Consider the following 20,602-nt stretch of genomic DNA (forward strand, 5'->3'; position numbering starts at 1 on the left):
CCAGTATATAAAATCTGGGTTCTATTATCCCATCTTTCTTCGATACCACCCTGGAAAAGTTTTGAGATGTTTCTTAGGACCCAGGTGAGAAAGTCAAGCCATTGGTTAATGGCCTCAAGACCTTAGTTTGATGTGCACCATTGTGCAAACTGCCATTTCCCACTCAAAGAAATAATCCTGCAATCATGGAAAGAAAATGTGGCTTTGCTTGGAGAACATTAATCTGCATTTCAAAGCTATATATGAAGCGAGCATTAACTGAAGACCATCCCAATAACTTTAAGGATACCAGCTTTGAAATCAGGCAGATCTAAATTCAAATGCTGACAGCTTCGTGTGTGTCTCCACCCACCCATTCGTTCCTCATTCATTCATTCTTTCATTCATTCATTCATTCATTCATTCATTCTTTTATTCATTTATATCACACATATTTACAAAATGCCTATGAAAGGTTATTCTTTTTTCTAAGCCTGTGACTGAGACACACTTGCTTATCCTGACACATTGTATTGCAATACACGTAATAGACCAGGCACACATGGAAACCAATACAGCATATAAAGTCAGTCTGTGATAATATACAAATAAATGACAATGAAAGTTTGTGCCATCCATGTATAGAAATTGTACATGTGTCTGTGATAATATACAAATAAATGACAATGAAAGTTTGTGCCATCCATGTATAGAAATTGTACATGTGTCTGTGATAATATACAAATAAATGACAATGAAAGTTTGTGCCATCCATGTATAGAAATTGTATATGTTAGCCATGTGTTCATTCATTTATTTGTTTGCCTCAGTTCCCTCAGTCAGAGGGAACCATGCATTATAAAAAGTCTGTCTATGGGGATGCTTACTGTTTAGTTACTGATATGGGCCTGTGAGAGACAATGTTTTCTTCACAGGTGGATGAGAAATGCATGGGTCCAAGAAGTTGAATAATTTTTTTTACATGATTTGTTAAAGAGCAAGCAACTGAGCTCTTGATCCTGGGATGCCATTAACCATGGAGTTTTGAACATTCTCTTTATTCTTATATACCTGAGAATATCATCTTCCTTCCCTCTCCTCTGACTTGTGCATTGTAGGAGGGAGAATAATGCCCCAAGCTGGGGTTTAAAACCCTTCATTTTCCTCCAGTCTTGAGATAATGCGATTTCTTTGAGCTTCCACTAATTTCCTTTTGATCATTATGGGACTGTGCTATCTTTGATCAATCACTTAAATCTGTGTTTACACAGGCTTAGCCGAGGGACGAGTTGGACAATTACCCATGCCTCGGAACTAATTTCAACAGCCCACTCGGGGCTGCAGCTCTTTCTCTATTATTTCATTCTCTGCTCTAATGCAGAGCCTCGGGACACACAGGCCGGGTGAAATGAAGCAGAGTGACTCTGTCATGTGTGTGTGTCCTCTGCAGTGAGGGGCATTCTGGGGTGGGTCTTATTTTCTCATTTGAGGGAGCGCATGTTTCTTCTCTTGGCGAAAAGATGTGTCATGTTACCTACAGACATGGATGACTTGAATGTGTTGGCCATAAAACATTTGAAAGGAATTCAGACATAGATGAAGTCTCAACCTTTCCAGAGGGAAGGTATTCGACACACGAACCATCCACTGACCACCTTTTTAATGGCCATTCCATAATGTGATTGTGTATGTTATACACATATATTATAATATTTTTCTGACTTTGTTGCCCCCAGACGGAATTCTGCTCCCAGTGGTGGTTAATGAATCCACTCAGTAAAAACTGTATGTCTACTCTGTGGTCCTCTCCTCTCTACATCATCGCCTTTCAAAAGAGCAGCTCCGGGACATCCCTGTCACAAATGATGAATTATGTACTACCCTTATACATTGCCACTGCCTATGCTCAACTATCTGTTGTGGTCCTGATGCCTCAGCTGCTTCAGAGCCTAGCCTTAGCTTCCCCTTTGCCCCTTCCTTCTGTCTACTGCTAGGCTGTGTTCATCCCTGAGGGTGGTCATCCAGTTGATCCCACCTTACACTTCTCCCTGGTTGCGACACCTCCAAATGGGACATGTCTTAGAACCTGCGCTCTCTCTTCCCAGTGCCTTTCACTGGTATCTGGGTTTGACTCGATCAGCCCATTCCATTGTTCCTGAGCTTCTGTTCGGATGCCAGCTGGAGTTTTTTTGCTTTCAGAATCCTAAGACTCCATCACTAATGATGCCTTTTTGCTTGCCTGCAATCTCGAGAAAGTCTGAGCCAAATTCTCAACGCATCCAGCAAACGGTAGGGAAAGCAGCACGTTACGTAACAGGAAGAATAAGTACAAGCTCTGCATCTTTCCTTCTGGCTTCGCATCATCCATTCTCCCACTTAAGCATCTCGCCTCCCCAACGTCGACCTCAGGGAGAACTCTGAGGGGGGAAAAATGCCAGTAAGTGGGAAAATTACAAATTAGTAATCCCCAGCAATGCTTTAAAATGATGTTTCCCTTGCAAGTGTTAGCTTCAAAAAAAAAAAAAATCTGCACTGTGAGGGAAGGAGGAGATATCTAGCTCATCAGTGGCAGAGCAGGCTTCGAGCACAATATCCTACTAAATGACACGCAGAAGGAGTTGGAACTTGTAATACCTTTTATATTGCTGCCTGCCATCTGGTTGGCAATTGTTAAGCCTGAAATATTCAGGTAAGCTCCATTTTCTCAAATAGTGTGATGTGATAGGGATTCCAGCACCACCCGTCTTTTTAAACATCATTAAATTTCACTGTTTTGCAGAAGAAAGCAAACTACACTAGCAGGATGTTTGCGCAGCACACAGCGTCACTGGGAAGGGCCGTGATACAGAGGTGGGACTTCTGCCCTGGGAGGAAGAAAGAGTTCGATGTTTCATGTTCTGTTTGTGCCTGCAGTTCATGATGAAGGTTGCCATTTGACAACAACTGGTGCTAGGGAAGCCTCCAACCCTGCCTTAGGATGAAGCCTAAATGTTGAGCTAGGACTGCAGGAGTTAAGAACTGTATGTCTCATCCTTTTTACTAAATGATGAGAAAAAGAGTGGACTGAGTGAAGTATTTCCTCCAGTTCCCTTTTCTTTTCTTTTGCATTTTTTGGATATGATTGTTTGTTGATATTTTCTCTATTCTCTTAGAAGCAGTGAGGGAAGTAAATAAATCAGTTCTAGCCAACCTTGATACCATGAATTATAACTGGACTTCAACTATCCATCCTACCCAATTATTTAGATTAAAAAATATTCTTTTAGATGAAACCTGGTTTTCGAACACGTTGGACTGAAAGAATAAGATATGCATAGAAATTTATCTTAGTTTGAGTTCCTAGCACTGTAATAAAACACCATGGCAAAAGACAGCTTGGGGAGAAGAGTTTATTTCAACTTACACTCCCAGGAATTATTATGTGGAGAAGCCCAGGCAGGAACTCCATGCAGGAACTGATGTAGAGGCCATAGGGGAGCGCTGTTTACTGGCTTGCTCCTCATAGCTGTCTCAGTTTACTGTTTTGTAGAACCTAGACCACCAGCAGAGGGATGGCACTGCCCACAGTGAGCTGGGCTCTCCACACAAATCATCAATGAAGAATGTAACTCACGCTTGCCCCTCATGCCCATCCTAGTGGAATCATTTTCTCAGTAGAGTTTTCTTCTTCTGAAGTGACTCTGCCTTGTGTTAAGTTGATGTGAAAATACCCAGCACACGATTTAAACTTCATACATATTCTGATACACAATGTGATGGGCCTGTCTCTTCATAGATCTGTGCGCGCAAGCGTTTGCTGACTGAACATCTATGTTCTCATGATTTTGTCAGGCAGGACTAAAGTGGCAAGGACATAGACAAGTAGAAGTCCTACAATGAGAGCTATGTGAAGAAATCTTAAACCTTGGTTGTGACATCAGCCTGCTTCATCTTCAGATGGCGCTGTTCTGTGATTGTACCAGTATCCCAGTGTCTAGCAAAATTTCTCCATGCTGACTACTTTACAATTTATATTTCCATTTTTCCTCTCTCTCCTGACTCTGTACTCATTGATCAAACTGTCTAATTTGCATGTCCATTTGGATGTCCCAGCAGCACCCCAGGCTCAGCATGTCCCCCAAATAATGTTAGCACTGCCATCCAGTCCTTAACCTTCCTCATCTCACCTCATTGGTAGACACTGCTTACCTGCTGCTACCTTCTGACCCACCTGGGACACATCACCTATCACTCCTCCACTAGCTTCTGCCATTTTTTTTTCTTTCCTTTCTCCTAATTTCTCCTCTCCCACAGGAGGGGGAGTAAATTACTGCTGGAGTAAATTCTGGAGTCCCTTGGAGTGCTACATTTCTCTTCATGCCCATCATTGGAGGATTAGCACACTTATAAAAATAAGTATTGTATAAGCCTATTAACAGATTCACAAAACATATCAGATTTCTCTAATTTTCTCACTTGTCTATTATCTTGTCTCCAGATCCAATACAGGATGCCACTCCACCTTTAGTTGTCTCATTTTCTTTGTCTTCTACCGTCTGTGACAGTTTTTGTCTGATGTGACCTTGACACTTTCCAATAATATTGGTTCATTGTTTCAAACAGCTTCTCACCATGTGGCTTTGACTGATGTTTTCTCATGATCACTCTGAGATTATAAGTTAATGGGAAATACCACAGAGGCTATGTGCCCTTCACAGTTTATGACAGCAGCTGGTACATGATAATGACATGTGTCACTCACTGGAGATATTATCCCCGATCCCTTGGCAAATGTTGTATCTTCCAGAATTCTCTGCTGTAAATTTGCTTTTTCCCTTTGCAAATATTTTGGGAGAAAGCATTTCCTGTGCCTGCTCAAAATGATCCCCTTAGTTTATCACTGATCAGTGATTCTTGCCTGACGCAATCATTACTGCAGGCTTTTGAGAGGGATTTTAGTTTCTCTCATTCTTTTTTTATCCTGTTAACTGATATTATTTTTAATTAATATTTTAGTAAGCACATAAAATAATGTGCTTCTTCATTATATTTTCATGAATGTCTACAATTATGGCTTGCTAGTATTTGAACACTATCTCCCTTCCACGTCTTCTCCATTCCCTCATCTAATAGCCCCTTTTCACTTTCATGTCACTTGTGTGTGGGTGTGTAAGGAGAAGGAACATTCAGCAAGTGGCTCATTTTTCCTCTCCCATTACCCATGGGAGAGCTTTTCTTCTTCATGAGACACTGTTATCCGTCTCCATCTACTTATATACTAGCCATTTATTGACATGTCCACTGACTTCAATTTTTGTTGCTGTTTATTAAGTTACTGACCCAAGTCATCAACAACCCTTGAGGTCTGGCTTTTGCGACCTTCTGTGTGTGTGTGTGTGTGTGTGTGTGTGTGTTCCTCCATGTTCTGTGTGTGTTTACATATCTCTTTTAATAAACATTTTCTTTTTTGGCACCAGAAACACATTGCACTTATTATTATTTTCATTGTTATTAATTAGTATCATTATCATCATCATTAATTACTACTATTATTCCTAAATTCTACCAGTTCTATGAGGTAACTTGTTTCTTGACTGGGGACCACACCCAGAACCTCACACAGATTGACAAGTGTTCTGCCACTGACCTGCACCCTGACCTTTTAAAGTTCTTTTGACCGAAAAATGGTGTCAAGGAATAAGACCACAGTGCTGCATACATACAGATATAGCGGAGTGAACATCTGGCCTCTGAGCCAAGGGGTTAGGGAAACATATGTGTGTATGCTAACTCATGGACAAACAACTGTATTTATCTATGTAACTGTCTGTCATTTGCATGTCTGCTTTAAGATCCCATGAGTCTTCACTCTACCTTTCCCAGGCTCTCTTGGTCTCCCCTCTTCACCAACAGTGAAAATCTTTGCTCTCATCATCTGCAGTGTGTTTGCTTTTTAATCCCAATATGCAAACTAAGTTATTCCAGAAATGCTAATGTATGCTCCTATGAGGAAAAAATACCATCCAAATTATTTTGTGTGTAGTTCTTTTGTCTTTATTCATAACCTACAGCAAAACTAAGCTTTTATTTCTCTACTAGTTAGACCATTGAATTATGTATTCTCATGATTTTCCTACCTGTAATCCACTCAAGTTAAGCTACGTAAAAACAAAAATCAGATTATATTGCTGTGCTGTTTAAGATGTTCTAGCATTTCCATCGCTCCCATTGCTGACAGTCAAAGTGTCTGGAGTGGCATGGACAGTTTTCCCTCATCTGGGTTTCTCCTTATCACATGTTTAATAGTTCTCTGATTTTCCCCCTGCATGAAATTTATACCACAAGATATTTTGCTTCATAAAAAAAGGCAGTACTCTTTTGTGGGAACTCATATGTCAGTGATTTTACTTGATAAACAACAAAAATAGAAAAGTAATTGGAATCAAGATAAAAGAAATCATGGCTAGGTTACATGCCTATGAGAGAGCACATTTTATGAGCATCGTAATAACCTTCAGCTTTCTTAGTCACTAGGAATATGGTATAACAGTAGTTGGGACATTGGAATTAAAACATGCTTGAATTCAAATCCCAGATGGCTAATTGATAACTATACCTGAAACCGGAGTAGGAGCAACTGTCCTTGCACCAACCCTTTGGAAAGGATGAATAGAGGGTCCCAAGATCTGACATTTGATCTGTTCTAGCTTCCTGTTGCTATAATATAATATGTGAGACAACTAAAAAAGGGATAAATTATTTTAGCCTACCATTTTAACAGTTGCAGACTGATTGGTCCTAATCCTTTGTTCTTGTGCTTGGATGGCACATCACAGCGTAGCTATCTAAGAAAGCAAAATCTTTCACTGGGGTGGGGGTAGGCGAGGAACTAACAGACCAGGAAAGCCAGGGTCTTAAATCCTCTTTGAGTGCATACCCAATGACCTACAGAACCTAAGCTTGGCCTCATCTTTTAAAATATATATTAAACCCAAAGACCTCATACTGGAATCACAGCCTTCAACTTCTGAACCTTTGGGAGGCTCTCAAGATCTAAAATGTAGCATGACCTGAGTCAGGAAGAATAAAAAGGCACTCACCTCCAACCTGCAGATCACTAAAGCAATGGGCAGGGAAGATACATGGGATGCTCAAACCTCAACCTAGTCTACTTCAGTGGTTTCCTTGACAAACTAAAGGTTTGAGTTGGATGCTCTCTTTCACCACCTTGTACCTTTTCCCTTTATAATGGACTTATAAGTGCTCTGAGATGCTTTGAGGTCAAAGATAAGAGAGAGTAAGGAATGACAGAGGTAAGTGAAGAAAAGCTCATCTGTAGTAGATGGGCAAAGATGATAATCCGTCTTGCCTCGAATCTATAGCATTACCAAGCTTTAAGAGCCCTTAAATATATCATAACTATTCACTGTCAACCAGTACTCACATAGAGAGTGCTCTCAATTACTTGCGTTCAATTATACAGAAGTCTATAATGTAGCCAGTGGTATGTGTCTGCATATACATAAAACCAGAAGAACTAAAGTCTAATGTGGGAGGTGTTTGCTGGCCTTAGAGAAATTATTCTTGGGTATACTGAGGATCGGCATCTAATTACTAAATGACCTTCCTTGTGGGTCCTTTATCTATTTACTGCTCATCCCTTTTTCTCAGTAGCTAAACTTTGAAGAGGTTAAAGGACCAAGCCACTCCAAAAACCTGTTCCCACACTTTAGTGTATTAGAATTTTTCTGTACTTTATATTTTTGTCCTTGTGCATCAAGATGTAACTTTCATAGAAAACAAAGACTACGGCTCACATGTGTATACACTTGCCTCTGCTAGAGAATTATGCATGTTGAAACCTCGTATTTGATAACAATTCCAGGACGAGACATCTTCCTTTGTAAATCAAGGCCAATGTCAATGTTATGATAACAAACTCAATTCACCATTTGGAGCATGTGTCAGCATTCCCTGTCTCAGAATGTGTTTGGGTATGAGGTTGCCATTGTTTTTGATAATTTACATTGCTATCATTTCAACTAGACTCATGTTGCTTCTGAGTTACTGGGCTGTGGTATTTGTGGTTTTCCTCCGGTAATCAGAAATCCAGATTTTTTTTACCTGTATGTAAGGTAAAACAACTACAAAAATAGATGTTTGGCGTTAGTATGAGACATGGTGACACGTGCCTGCCATCTCTGTACCTAGGAGAATGAGGGAAGAGGATTCCAAGTTCGAAGGCAGCCTAGTAAGGCCCTGCCTGCAAACAGTACAAAATGGCAAATAGAACTGACCAGTTCGCTCTAGGGGTCTGATGAATGAGCCATGCTGGGTGGGCTGATGGGTAGTTATGCTATTATAGGGACACTTAAGCTATGCTGCAAGCCTTAGGGAAGCAGACAAATATTTCAGAGGAGAGGCATCCCTCTGATAGTGATCTACCTTGAAGCACCTCTGCTCTCAGCTCTCTAGGCAACGTGCAGACGCACTTACGGTTGAAATGGTGACACGAAGGTCGTTATTATTTAAGACTTCTAAATAAGCCAGATTTACCAATGTCAAATTATTGGTGAGCCGTTTGACCCCATATTTATTTGTAATTTCCACAAGCCGTGGGTAAGAGCTGCTCTAAATCATATCGCCATTGATCTTGGCTCCCTTGTGTAATTCTAAGGTGAACTGTCCATGATCTATAGGAAAAGACTGCTGCTCTAAGAGAAAGCCGTGCAAGGAGTGTCCCAGGATACCCTGAAAATATGCATGGGTATCAATTATTCAGGAAAGCGGAGTAGATACCTGGATGTGCATGTGGGGCCAAGAGAAACCTTATTGAAATCTATACATGAGGAGATCTAAATGAGCAAGGGTAAAATCTGCCCTTCCAGGAAAGATTAGAGAAGTGATAAGCATGTCTACAACAGGCAATCACTTATGACTATTGACTTAATTAAACGAACTGCACATCCATGGGCCGGACACTTAAATGGTTCTCCCAGTCAGACTTCCTGTACTTTGTGTATCTTCATTCTGAGGTTTCTGCCTTTTTTGTTTTGCAAGGCTTTGCTTTGTTTGACAGCAGTTATGGGTTGGTGGGGTATACAGGCCTGACCCCGTGTTCCATTTGACCATGTGAGGAGACCCATGGCAATGCTGGTCGTCCTGGTGGACCAGCCCGAATAGCTTAGCCAGAACCACTGTCTTCGAGGTTTTGTGTTTCTTTTGCCTTCGGCCCCTTCTCGAAAGGCTTCCCAGTGTCCTTCCCCCAGCGTTTGAGGCTGATGGTTCTGTCAATTTCACCCAGAACATGGTTATTCCTAATGGCCTGTCAAATCCTTCTGTGTATGGCCTTGCTCTGCCAGCCCCACTGGATCACTTTGCCCACTTCCAGGGTCACCCTGTCGTGATGCAACTCCTCTGTTTCCCGGTCTAGCTTGGCTGTGTTTTTAGTGATGGGATGCTGCTTGTTCTGGCCAGCAGCCCATTTCTTGGATGTCTCTACATCTTCTCATCGGCTTCCGAATGGCTAAGATGGCTGCTTAGACTTGGCCTGTGTGGCAATTGGGCCCTTCTTGTGCAGCACTGTCACTGTATCCCAGTCACACTCCGCCATGGTGAGGTGGGATGGTGGTCCTTCTGGTGGCTCTGGCAGCTGCTCGAGCTGTTTTCTGCATTCTTAACAGAGGGGAATCTCCTCAACCTCCTGCAGGGCTTTGCCTCTTGCTATGGACATTGCAAATATTTGTGAACTTGCCATTCTTTCCCAAGGTTGACATCCTCATGTTGTTGTGATTGTCCCTAGAGGCAGGTACAGGGTGTGGTCCAAAGGATAATGTAACATTAAGTATCATCAAGCCTCTCAGCGGGCGTGCTTTGTGCTTCCAGCCTGCTATCTTGTACAATACAACATCCCTGTGAGATCAATACTAAAAAAAAAAAACCAAGAAACCAAAAAACAACAACAACAACAAAAAAAACACAAAAAACAAAAAACCAAAAAAGCAAAAAACAAAAAACAAACCAACCAAACAAAAACAAACTTTTTTTCTCTTTTGATGGGAAGAGGAAGAAAGAATTATTGCAAGAAAGAAAAAGAGTTAAGAATGAGACTGCTTATCATGATCTATACAGTGGACCCCCTCCCTCTATCTAAGCTCCAGAGGTTTTAGGTGGTGTCTAGCTGGCAGTTTACAGGGCTGAAGGTGGATCCTAGTAAGTTATGGTCTGTCTTCAGCATATCTGCTTGAAAAGCAAACTGAATCTTACTGTTTCCTTTATACCAATTCTCATAATATACTCTGAAATTAGTGATTAGATTTATTTAGTTTAATTTTTTTAGAATTTCATGAGTACTTTATTTATATCATTTTTATCCCTCCCTCACATACATGCACATATTCCTGTGTGTGTGTGTGAGAGAGAGAGAGAGACTGAGAACACATATATATATATATATGAATATATATATATGAATATATATATATATTGCTGACACTTTAGGACTCAAGAGCTTACCAGGTTGCTTGTCTCTGCACAAAAACTGATTCTCCTTTTCTCGGCATCCCTGCTTGATTCTTTGGTGAGAGTTGAGATGTATACTTCCTTGCAGAAATAAGGTTAACTTTGTACAATACAGTTAGCAATACTGCTTTAAGAAAATGGCAACAGTAGGTTTTCCTTTCGGGATTGTGACCTCTTGAGTACAAGTGGTTGACTAGATTTTACAGTACCAGGCATGAATACCCTTCTACTGAGTGAGCCTTAAGTCTAATTAGTCAACCGTTGGTTTCCCCCAAGATAAATGTGCCACTATTACACCACTGGGGAGAGCTTGCTGGGCAGATCATTGCTGTAGTTCTTAGGCTTTACAGCAGGTTAGGACTACTGATTGCTTTTCTCACTCAGCAGCTTGCACAGCACCTCTGTTACTGTGAGAGCTACTCCTAAGAGAGAAAACTCCCAGGTCAGTTCTAGCTCTATTTCTCCAAATCCTGTCTCCAAAGTGTGTGTGTGTGTGTGTGTGTGTGTGTGTGTGTGTGTGTGTGTGTGTGTGAATGAGGGTTTTTCTTTCAAGTTCGAAAAAGGAACCAAGGGCAAGGGTAAGGGAAGGCAGTGGTTAAGCCATATATGTCAGGATGTAGGACATTAGTTTACCTCCCATAACAACATGGCGTTCCTTAGTCAATTCTACTGTTCCATTCAGATATTTTAGGCTGCCATCTTTTGACTTGGTCCAAATGGTTAGAGAATCCATGTTATTCACCTTTGTCTTGGCATGGAATGGTTAAGAGGGTGGATAGTTCTGTTGCCCCACTCCAAGGCCTTTGACCTAGCCACCACTTGTCTCTGATTGTTGTTTGCATGTGTGTGAATGATCCAGTCCAGGGAACTGTTGTGAACAGCTTAGCACAATGGCTGCTCTAATGGCGAGTGTGTGAAGAGTTCTGTTCCTATGGATACTTGTCAATTCTTTGGTATTCTTCCAACAAAAGAAGATAGAAAATATGTTCCACATGTATGGCTTGTTACATTCTAATACTTGGGTTCTTGGTTTTTTCCAAATCAGGGAGCTAGACAGTGTGAACATGTATCTCTTCACTCCACTTAGGAGTCTATTACCCATATTACATGTGTTGATTGTGGAGTTTAATGTCCCTTACAGATCTAGCCATGTAACTTACTGTATTCACCTTTCTGACTTGCTCTAAATTTCAAAGAGCTTTATAAACTACACTTCACTAATCTAAAATGTATCACTCCTTTTCAGTTGAAAATGTTACACATAGGCTTGTTTGTTATAAGATATTTTTGCATGAATCTGTCTTGATAGTTATTAAAGTTTAAATCTCCATTTGAGATCAGAGGGTCACACGGATGGGATTTTTGTGTCCCTTTCTTTACACGTGGCGCACACAGATAGCACAAGGAAACTTGCTAAGCTCCACAATTTGTGTTTGTCTCTTCTGCAGCTTTTCTTGGACTCATTGATATATCTGCGTTTGCTTGCCTACCACATGTTTTTCAAAGTTTTCTTCTCCACATTTCAAGCTCCTCCTGGGCCATGAATTTGTGATAACTGCCTGGCTGATATCAGTAGGCAACAACGTTCCATCAATAATAATTCTAGGTCAACCTCAGGACATGTATAGTAGCATAGTTTCCAAAGGTCCTGTTCAGCACCAGATAAGATTCAAAGTTTCAACGAGATGCTAGTATTAATGGGATCCAGGTGTGCTTTGTTTTCTTGCTAGATTTTCTAGTTCTTTTATTTAGTGAAACACAAAGGAATCAACAGGCCAACTGCAATGAATAGCAGACTCAGCAATCAGCAATCATGAGGCCTCTCTCTTACCATTTGCATTCTATTATGCAGTTAGTGGTTGAAGGTGTAGAGCATGGGATAAATGGGATAAGGCACATTTTTGTTAGTTTCCTCCTCTTGTACCATATGCATGATTGCCTCCTGGTAAGGAAACTGGTTTTACATGCTTAAATACTTTCCAAGTGATGCTCTCTCCTTATGCCAACTTCAATTCCTGTCTCCTTATTGTTTTTTTTTTCCTGTACAACAGAGGGCCTCATATTTTCTTCCTTTTGTTATAAGTTCCTTGTCCCCAAACAGATGTCAGTGTATTTACTCTTGGGTTCTGTCTTCTTTACATATCTTTGCTTACCTCTAATAGTTATTTACTTATAAATACTTTATGTGGGAAACATTCTCATATATCCAATGTGCAGGTGCAGTGTTCAATATACAATGTACAAACACATGTGCTTAGAAAAAAATGAAATTTTACTATGTTAGAAAATTATACATATTTCTAAGCTCCTTTCGCTCAGTAGTAGTAGCAAGGAGGATTTGGGGTGATTACTGCTGATTGCATTTGTTTAAATGAACTGCTCTCCCCATCTACTGTGTAACAGCCCACTGCTTTTTCCTCTGGGAATTCGAGCAAGCTCAGTTCACAAGGATGTAGATGGGGTGAAATGTTTTGTATTATCCCAAGGAACTAAGAGTAAGGTGATCGGAGTTATAGGAGATTGCAGAAATCTTATGGCATATTCTGAAAAGTGAATTTAGCAGTAACTACTTCAGAAGGTAGACATGTTGCTTTGCATGTTTATTGTTGCTTACAGTAGATTTACCTATTGTAAGCTATTATATATATATATATATATATATGATGCACATCCTACAGCCTCTTGCTCAGTTTACAGAGTTTTTTTTCTGAAGAAACTCTGTAACTCTAACTACCCTTGATTACAATGGGCTCTCTCTTCTTTTATTTTTAGTACTTATAGCCACTATTAGATAAGTGACCATGTAAGATGTGTATGTACCCACCCACAACTCCCTCACAGGTCTGGCCATCTCACATATTGAATTCACTTTTATGAATGTCTCTAAGTTCCAAAGATTTCTGTAAACTACAATTATCTAACCTAAAATGCATTATTTTTTAAGACATGATCTGGTATTTAATTCTTTATTCGTTTTAAGACAAACATCAGAGCAGTCATTCTGGATTATGGCCAGATTGAAAAATTCATGGTTAAGCAACAAATACGCTGAACAGATTCGCTCTCTACCTCAGCCACCCAAGTTAATTACTTGTTTCCAACATTTATGAGAGAGCAGGTAAGAACAGCATTTCTAAAATGATCATCACCTCTACTTCAAAAATCATACATTCTATTGAATGTTAATGTTACCATGGAGTGTGGCAAAGACTAAAAAGCTACCCATACCTAAGGTGATCATATATTTACCACCATATTGACACAGGTTTGGGATAGGTTAACATGGTAGGCAGCTAGAGACTGTCTAGGAGATTTTAGTCACTTGTACCTTTGTGTTGCTTTTAAAACAAAATTTCAAATGTTTGAGTTCACTAAATGAAGACTCAGGAGCCAGATGCTGTGGTGAATTGGCTGGTTCTGCAAGGCAGAGTAAGCTAGTCAGTTGACCTTCCTCTTAAGGACCTTCCTCCCAAAGGAAAATAACCAGTTCTTCTTCTCCACACTGTCTTAAAAACTCACAACTGAATGTGTGTCTCTCTCTCCATCCTCCTGACTTCCCCTAACTCTCTGGGTTCTTTTTCCCTATGTTTACTCCCTGTCAACTGGTGGCTTGTCCCATCTTTTGACCTGTGGTTGATTTTATTCAATCTTGTTTACAATAAACAAAGCTCTCAGTTTAAAGATGTGAGTTAGGACTGAGTCATACCACAACTGGAAACAGGTTTTTCCAGTTCCCAATCTCACAGTGAGATCAAATATCGAGCAACATACTTGTGCCAGGGCTAAGACATACTATTACTAGAAATAGTTTTCTTTTTCAGTATACAATCTCTGGGTTTACAGTGTGATCAAATATCCTACAACACCTTTGCATCAGGGTCTAACAAGCAACTTTATACTTGACTTAAAAGTCCTCACATGAGCTGAAATGAACAGGTCTGTACCCTCTGGGACTATGGAAGTGTCTCTTTCTTGTTCGTTCATTTAATAACATCTGCGAACAAACCCTTTTCTTTACACAGGGTGAAGCGTACAATCTGGAGACCAGAGCCATTTGTCTTTGGAAGACTTTATTGTACTTCCAGTCTCTCTTCCCTGAGAGGAGCTATAGAATACCTGAGAGTAAAAGCATAGACTTTTCAGGAAGCGAATGGGTTTTAATGACTCATGAATGGATGAACGATACTAATTAATGCAAGAAACAGGAATCGTTCGACCCTAAGACAATCAATCTATCTTACCTTTATCAAAAAGGACAATTTTAGAAAAGTAGGAGGAAAAATGTTTGGGAAAGATACTATATGAGCCTGGGTTAGAGGAAAGATGAGAAGAGCTGTCTTTCAAACAACATCCACACAGAGCAGCAGGGAGACCTGGTTTTCTCGTATGCGTGCGTTGACTTTATTTGCTTTCTACGTCTCTCAGACCCAGCTCATCTTTCAGGCTTCCATGACTCGTTGCTTCTTTCTTCTTCTGACCAGTTTTTACTTATTATGACTCTGCTTCTGTGTTATTTTTAAATCTCTCTTCCCCTGTTCTGCCAGGATGACCTCTGTGAGCCTGCACTTCTATACTTATGGTAAATCTTTGCAACTTCTATGGGACAGGAGCACATTGAAATGAATGCTGATGCTATGTGTGTCTCCCTGTTTCCAAAAATGGGCACGAGGCCTACTTTCCAGTGAATAGTGTACCATATTCAATGATCCTGAGGCTGTGCTGCATGTACGCAGTAGCAGTAGTAGTAACAGTAGGATCACTGACTTTGAGGCTTTCTCAGTTGCTCAGGTCTTTTCACTCCCATTCGAATCATCTCTCCTCTCACAAATGAACATGGAGATCCTTCAATGCCATCCGGACCACTCCCATCACTTCACCCTTGATTGACTTAGAAGCAAATACTCAATTCAACACCATTAGAAAGCTAGATATACTATTTTCCTTTGGAAGATGTTTAGAGGTGTTTGGAATGGTTTGCCTGAGTTTCAGGTCATAGTCACCAGTTTTCTATCGTCTGCCCATTTACATCCTGTTCTACCTTTAAAGCAGCTATGAAATAAGTGACTGGCTACTTTTTCTTGATGGTCTATGGCTGGTATTAGATTCTGGTGGCTGTAATTAAAAGTGACTTAAATAGAAGAAATTGAGTATCTGCCACTTAATAAGCAAGGTGATGTTCATAAGCGGCTTTGTCACCATCAAGTTCTAACCGCAACCCCAGAAGCTTTCGATTAAAGCAGAGGATTAACGGTTAGTGCATTGCAGTGGAAGGAACGAGAAGAACAGCTCCTTGGGTCCCAACAACAAATTACTTCTGAATCAAACCTCTGATTAATAGTTCCAGCGTTGCCTCTCTGCTTTGCATAATTAAGTTTCATGGAGTGTTACAATTAACAGCCTTGCCATCACCCAGGTAGAAACAGCTACCATTTATTTGGCCAGCAGCATCAGGAAGTGCTGGGTGGTGAATAAGAAGCATTTATGAGGGATTAGGTACATTATGTGTCATAAATTGAGTGAAGCTGTAATTACCTTCCTCTAAAAGGCAACAAACAAGATGATCCCACGATACTACCCAAACTTACTTCCTTCCTTTCTTCCTTCCTTCCTTCCTTCCTTCCTTCCTTCCTTCCTTCCTTCCTTCCTTCCTTCCTTCCTTCTGTCCTTCCTTCCTTCTGTCCTTCCTTCCTTCTGTCCTTCCTTCCTTCCTTCCTTCCTCCCTTTCTCTTTCTTCATTTTTTGGGAGGTTGTCTAAGAGCCCCTTCCCTAGAGAAGCAGAGGTTGAGGCACCAAGGCCCCTGCAGACACTTGAGTATGTTGACAGCCTTCTCCTCTTTCTGATACGTTGAGGCCTTTCTGAAGCTTCGGTGCCTAGCTTGTTTTATCCCATTTGTTATCACACAAGTCGTCAGACATGCAATGCAGATGTCAGGTAAGCTTCAGACTCTGGGAATATCCTGGGCATATAGCTAAGATGTCATTAGAATTGCTGGGATACCCCAAATGCCAAGTAACTTGCTGGAAATGAACAGGCCAGGAGTTAACCATTCCTCGTCTCTGAGGGGTTAGGGTGTAAGCAGAAGATGTTCCTTTTAGGGGATTTCCCTAAACAGTCACATTCATAGGACACAGCTACACCTCTGACCAGTATCATTTCTGTTCAGTCACATAAAATAAGGACAGCCTTTGATGGGCTGAAACCGTGTGTTTTGTTCAAACTTTCTTCCATTATGGGAGTTAGAGGATCAGCAGAAGAGTTCCCATTTGTAGGCCATATCTCTGTGCCTGTCATTTGCATTGATATGTTATACTGGAGAATTTGCTCCGCCTATGGAGTTACTTTTATCTTTTCACTTCTTCCTTATTCTGTCTCCTGTGCCTTGATTGGTTTGTTTCCTCCTTCTCCCCTCCCTTGTTCTCCAGCATCTTTCTTCTTAGCTCTTCTTATGTTGTTCCTGAGGGTTGATCAAAAGGGAGGGAGAGAAGGAGGGGGAGGGGAAGAGGGAAAGAGAAGGAGAGAGGAAGGGAGAGGGAGAGGGGGAGAGAGAGAAGAGGGGGAATGAGGAAGATGGTGAGAGAGAGGAAGCATGCAAAAAAAAAAAAAAGAACTCAAACCCCAATCTCTATTATTCTTCAAGGGTGTGGATTGAGGTAGCTGGTTAATAAGACTGATTAACAACAATAATTACCGCCCCCCCTAGGGTTTTTTATTTTAAAAAAAGGTTGAAAAAGAAGGACGAGGAGGGGGAAAAGGAATAATGTCCTTTGCAATGCACTGGGCAGCGCTGCTGTGGAATCTGAGGACACGGGGCTCCCCAGAGTCATTTGTAAAGCATATAGAGAAAGAAACAAATTCCACTTGCTTCTGATGGCCACCTAATGAATACTTTAGGAGCTGTATTAGGATTTAGAGGTAGGCACAATGGAAGAGAGAGAGGAGGAGGGAGGGAAAGAGGGAGAGAGAGAGAGAGAGAGAGACAGAGGCCAGCCCATGCTGTAGACAAGCTGGTGCCTCATATACACCATGTATACACCAGGAGGAAAGCCTCAGCGTTCCTGGCTGAAAAGCCATTTGTCTTGCAAATTTCTATAATGAACAGATTTTGGAATAAATACCATGTAATCTGTGATGACAGTTCTCTCATTTCCTTTTTATTAGTTCAATCTTCGCAGCATCTGAACCACATAGTGACAGAGCCTCTGTAATCATTAAGGCAGCTGGCTGTACACATTTCCCTCTCTGCCTGGCACATAACTGACTCCCCAGCCAGTTTCTCCTCAAGAGACCCATGTTGCAGTAGTCACATGCGTACACGTAAGAATTCCAGGACAGAATGGAAAACGGGCAGCAGGACAGGACCTGTAGCTGTCACAACATGTATTATTTCCCCCAACAGACCAGTACTTGGAATAGCAAAAGCCTGAGTCTTAGGCGAAGCAGTGGGGAAACAGAATTGCATTAAACTGTTTTCTGTGGTTATGGTGGGTTCCTAACACTCCATTCTTTCTCTCCCCCTTTCTTTGTCTTTCCCTAGGTAAGTGATATTTGGTTACTGTTTTGAGTCTTCAAAAGAGAGCCCAGCGGCCTCCCAGTTTTCGGTCTCAGAGGAAGAAAATCTCTGGCAATTGACTGTCTCTTCTGCCCCAGGGCTTCTGGTTCATCTGTGTTCTAATGCAATACGCTGGGGATATGAAGGTATGGCTGCTTATGGCTCAGTGCTTTGCATCCTGTCCTGGAGCAATGTGGTAAAGGCTGAAACCAGTTAGCAATACTATTAGGAGAAACTAGGCCTAAATTGCCGACAGCGATAGCTCTTCTGGCCTCTGTATGCCAACTGGTCATGTGGGTTCGCTTGCATTCTATGTTAATCAGGTGGCTAAAAGTGAACTTGATGAAACAGCTGGATGATTTGTAAGAATCTAATTCTCACACATGGCATCACAAAGAATCTCTGCCCTTTTTACAGAAGAAGGGAAGAGACCCAAGTATATGTACTTTTTAATCTATACATTGGGCGAATGGTTCGAATGAAGAAAAGTCAATGGATATTATGTTGTAATTATAACAGCCATCATGTGTGTATCAGTGGGGGGCATAAACAGGCTTCATGAAGGCAGACGTTGAGAGGAACACGGGCATTGCCATTCTGAGGGCTGACATCATACATTTTCTTTGTGTGTTTAACTTGGGCACATTGAGGTATAGTCCCATGGAAGTTATTGCAGAGCTGTGCCACCCACTAGGGTCTGAGTCTGAGTCTCTTTTTTTTTTTTAGCCCAGGGTGGTTGGGAAGGCTGAATGTGGCCTGGATGACAATTTCTGTGATCTGCACTTGGAATAGACATGAGAGCTTTACTGTGATAAACAGCTAACTGCTGACCTCAGTCTATATAAAAATGCAGATGTCACTGTTGAGTTTTTCTGCTTTCTGCCAAATTGACCAAAATGCTATCACTGTGTGGTTAAAAGGAATCCTTCATTATGAATTCAAGGGGCAGGGGAGGCCAGGCCTTCCTTCCTTCATCCCCAACCTTCTGTTGTAGTCACGGAGACTACATCTCATGACAGCCCGTGCTCAGTTACATCCTTTATTAGACAACACAACTGGAGGCTCAGTGTCCACTACTTGCTAATAGTTAATAAAATCATGCTTCTTATACACATAGCAAATGAATGAATATTAAATATTTTACATAATTTGCTATTCATGAGGACTGCATGCAGAGATGATATGTTTCAGAATGTAAATTGGAAAAATGTAAATGCGCACGCAATAGATACTGCCTGTCTGGGATGATACTGGTATGTGCACACCGTGGTCAGGGGGCTAGCTTTTCAGTAGGAGGATTTCAACAACAGTAAACCTTAACCACATAGAATTTATTCCCAGGTCTATAGACAAGAACAGTTTTGCATTGCTATCAATTATCTATAATTTCCAGAGTAGTAAACCAGCTCAAAGGCAATGAAGGGCTAGAATGAAATAACCCAGCAGGGTGCTTTAAAATGTGTTGTTTTCTATAGCAGATGCTGAGTAATCTTTTCTGTTTGATTCCAATTTCCTTATACTCTGAGAGTGGAGATGTTAAACAGGCAGTTATTCTCGGCTGTACTTTTAGACTCTATCTACATTCCCACTTATTAAAGTTTAGATCCATGCAGCCTGGAATTTCTGCCTTCCTTCAGTTCTGTAAACGGACCAACCCGTTTCCTGTGACCATCCTACAGTGCTTGGTTTCACCCCTGGGATCAAAGAAGCAATTTTAATGTTTTCCCATAAAAGGATAGATTTTTAGTAAACATGTGTCTATTGAGTGGGTAGGTTGGTAAAGATAGATATTAGCTATACATGGCTTTACTCTTTGGAATTGTCAAAATACCTCTCCTGTGGAAGATGTTACCTATGAAACTTTTTGCTTGCAAAACCTTTGTCTATGGAACATGTCTTGTCCTTATTAACTTCTCACTGTGTTGGGGGGGGGTGATATCCCTCTTGACTCATGTCTAATTTATATAAATATACGTGCTGTAACCATATTTTGGGAGTTACTTGATAGATCTGTTCAGATGGGGATATGGATCAACAGGGTTCACCCTTCATCAAACTGGGGCTACTGCTCAAAACAAGGAGGAACCAGAGGAGGCAGAGGGGACCTTTGCTGATGAATAAGCAAAAGCAGGCCCTGCCTGGGTCTAGCAGGTCTCCTGGGTGTAACATTGTCATCCCAGCTCCTGGCACGGAGCCTCGGGAGCCTTGGGGAGCAGGGAGTTTTCATCTGCTCAGTCTGTGGGTGTGATTGCCTCCTAGCAGAAGCGTATGCGCCGAGTCTATATGTGCCCATTTGCTTCCACAGAACTCGGCTTCATGCTGTTGTCGCTGATGAAAATCCCTCGCAGAGGGCTCGAGCTATGGTACCACACGGACTCACGGTGATGGCTTTTTCAGGGAGGCAGTGTTACTCCACTACACCCCAGAAAATCATATCATTTTCACTGTTAGCACCTCGCGCTGAGATTGCTCTAACTCCTCTCACATACAAAATCCAGCTGTGCTCCTGGGAGAACTTGCAGAGTAAAAGACTTGCACCAGGATTTTTCTCCTTCATAAGCCTTCTGGAGTTT

General features: G+C 41.2%; 1 protein-coding gene and 1 pseudogene across 2 annotated transcripts in view; one reads left to right on the plus strand and one right to left on the minus strand.

The window, feature by feature from the left end:
* Opcml (opioid binding protein/cell adhesion molecule-like) overlaps positions 1-20,602 on the plus strand; it is a 1,124,064-nt gene that overhangs the window by 213,234 nt on the left and 890,228 nt on the right.
* Edf1-ps1 (endothelial differentiation-related factor 1, pseudogene 1) lies at positions 9,143-9,571 on the minus strand (annotated as a pseudogene).

The sequence above is a fragment of the Rattus norvegicus genome, chromosome 8 (genome assembly GCF_021556685.1).
Source record: "Rattus norvegicus strain SHRSP/BbbUtx chromosome 8, alternate assembly SHRSP_T2T, whole genome shotgun sequence".
NCBI lineage: Eukaryota > Metazoa > Chordata > Mammalia > Rodentia > Muridae > Rattus > Rattus norvegicus.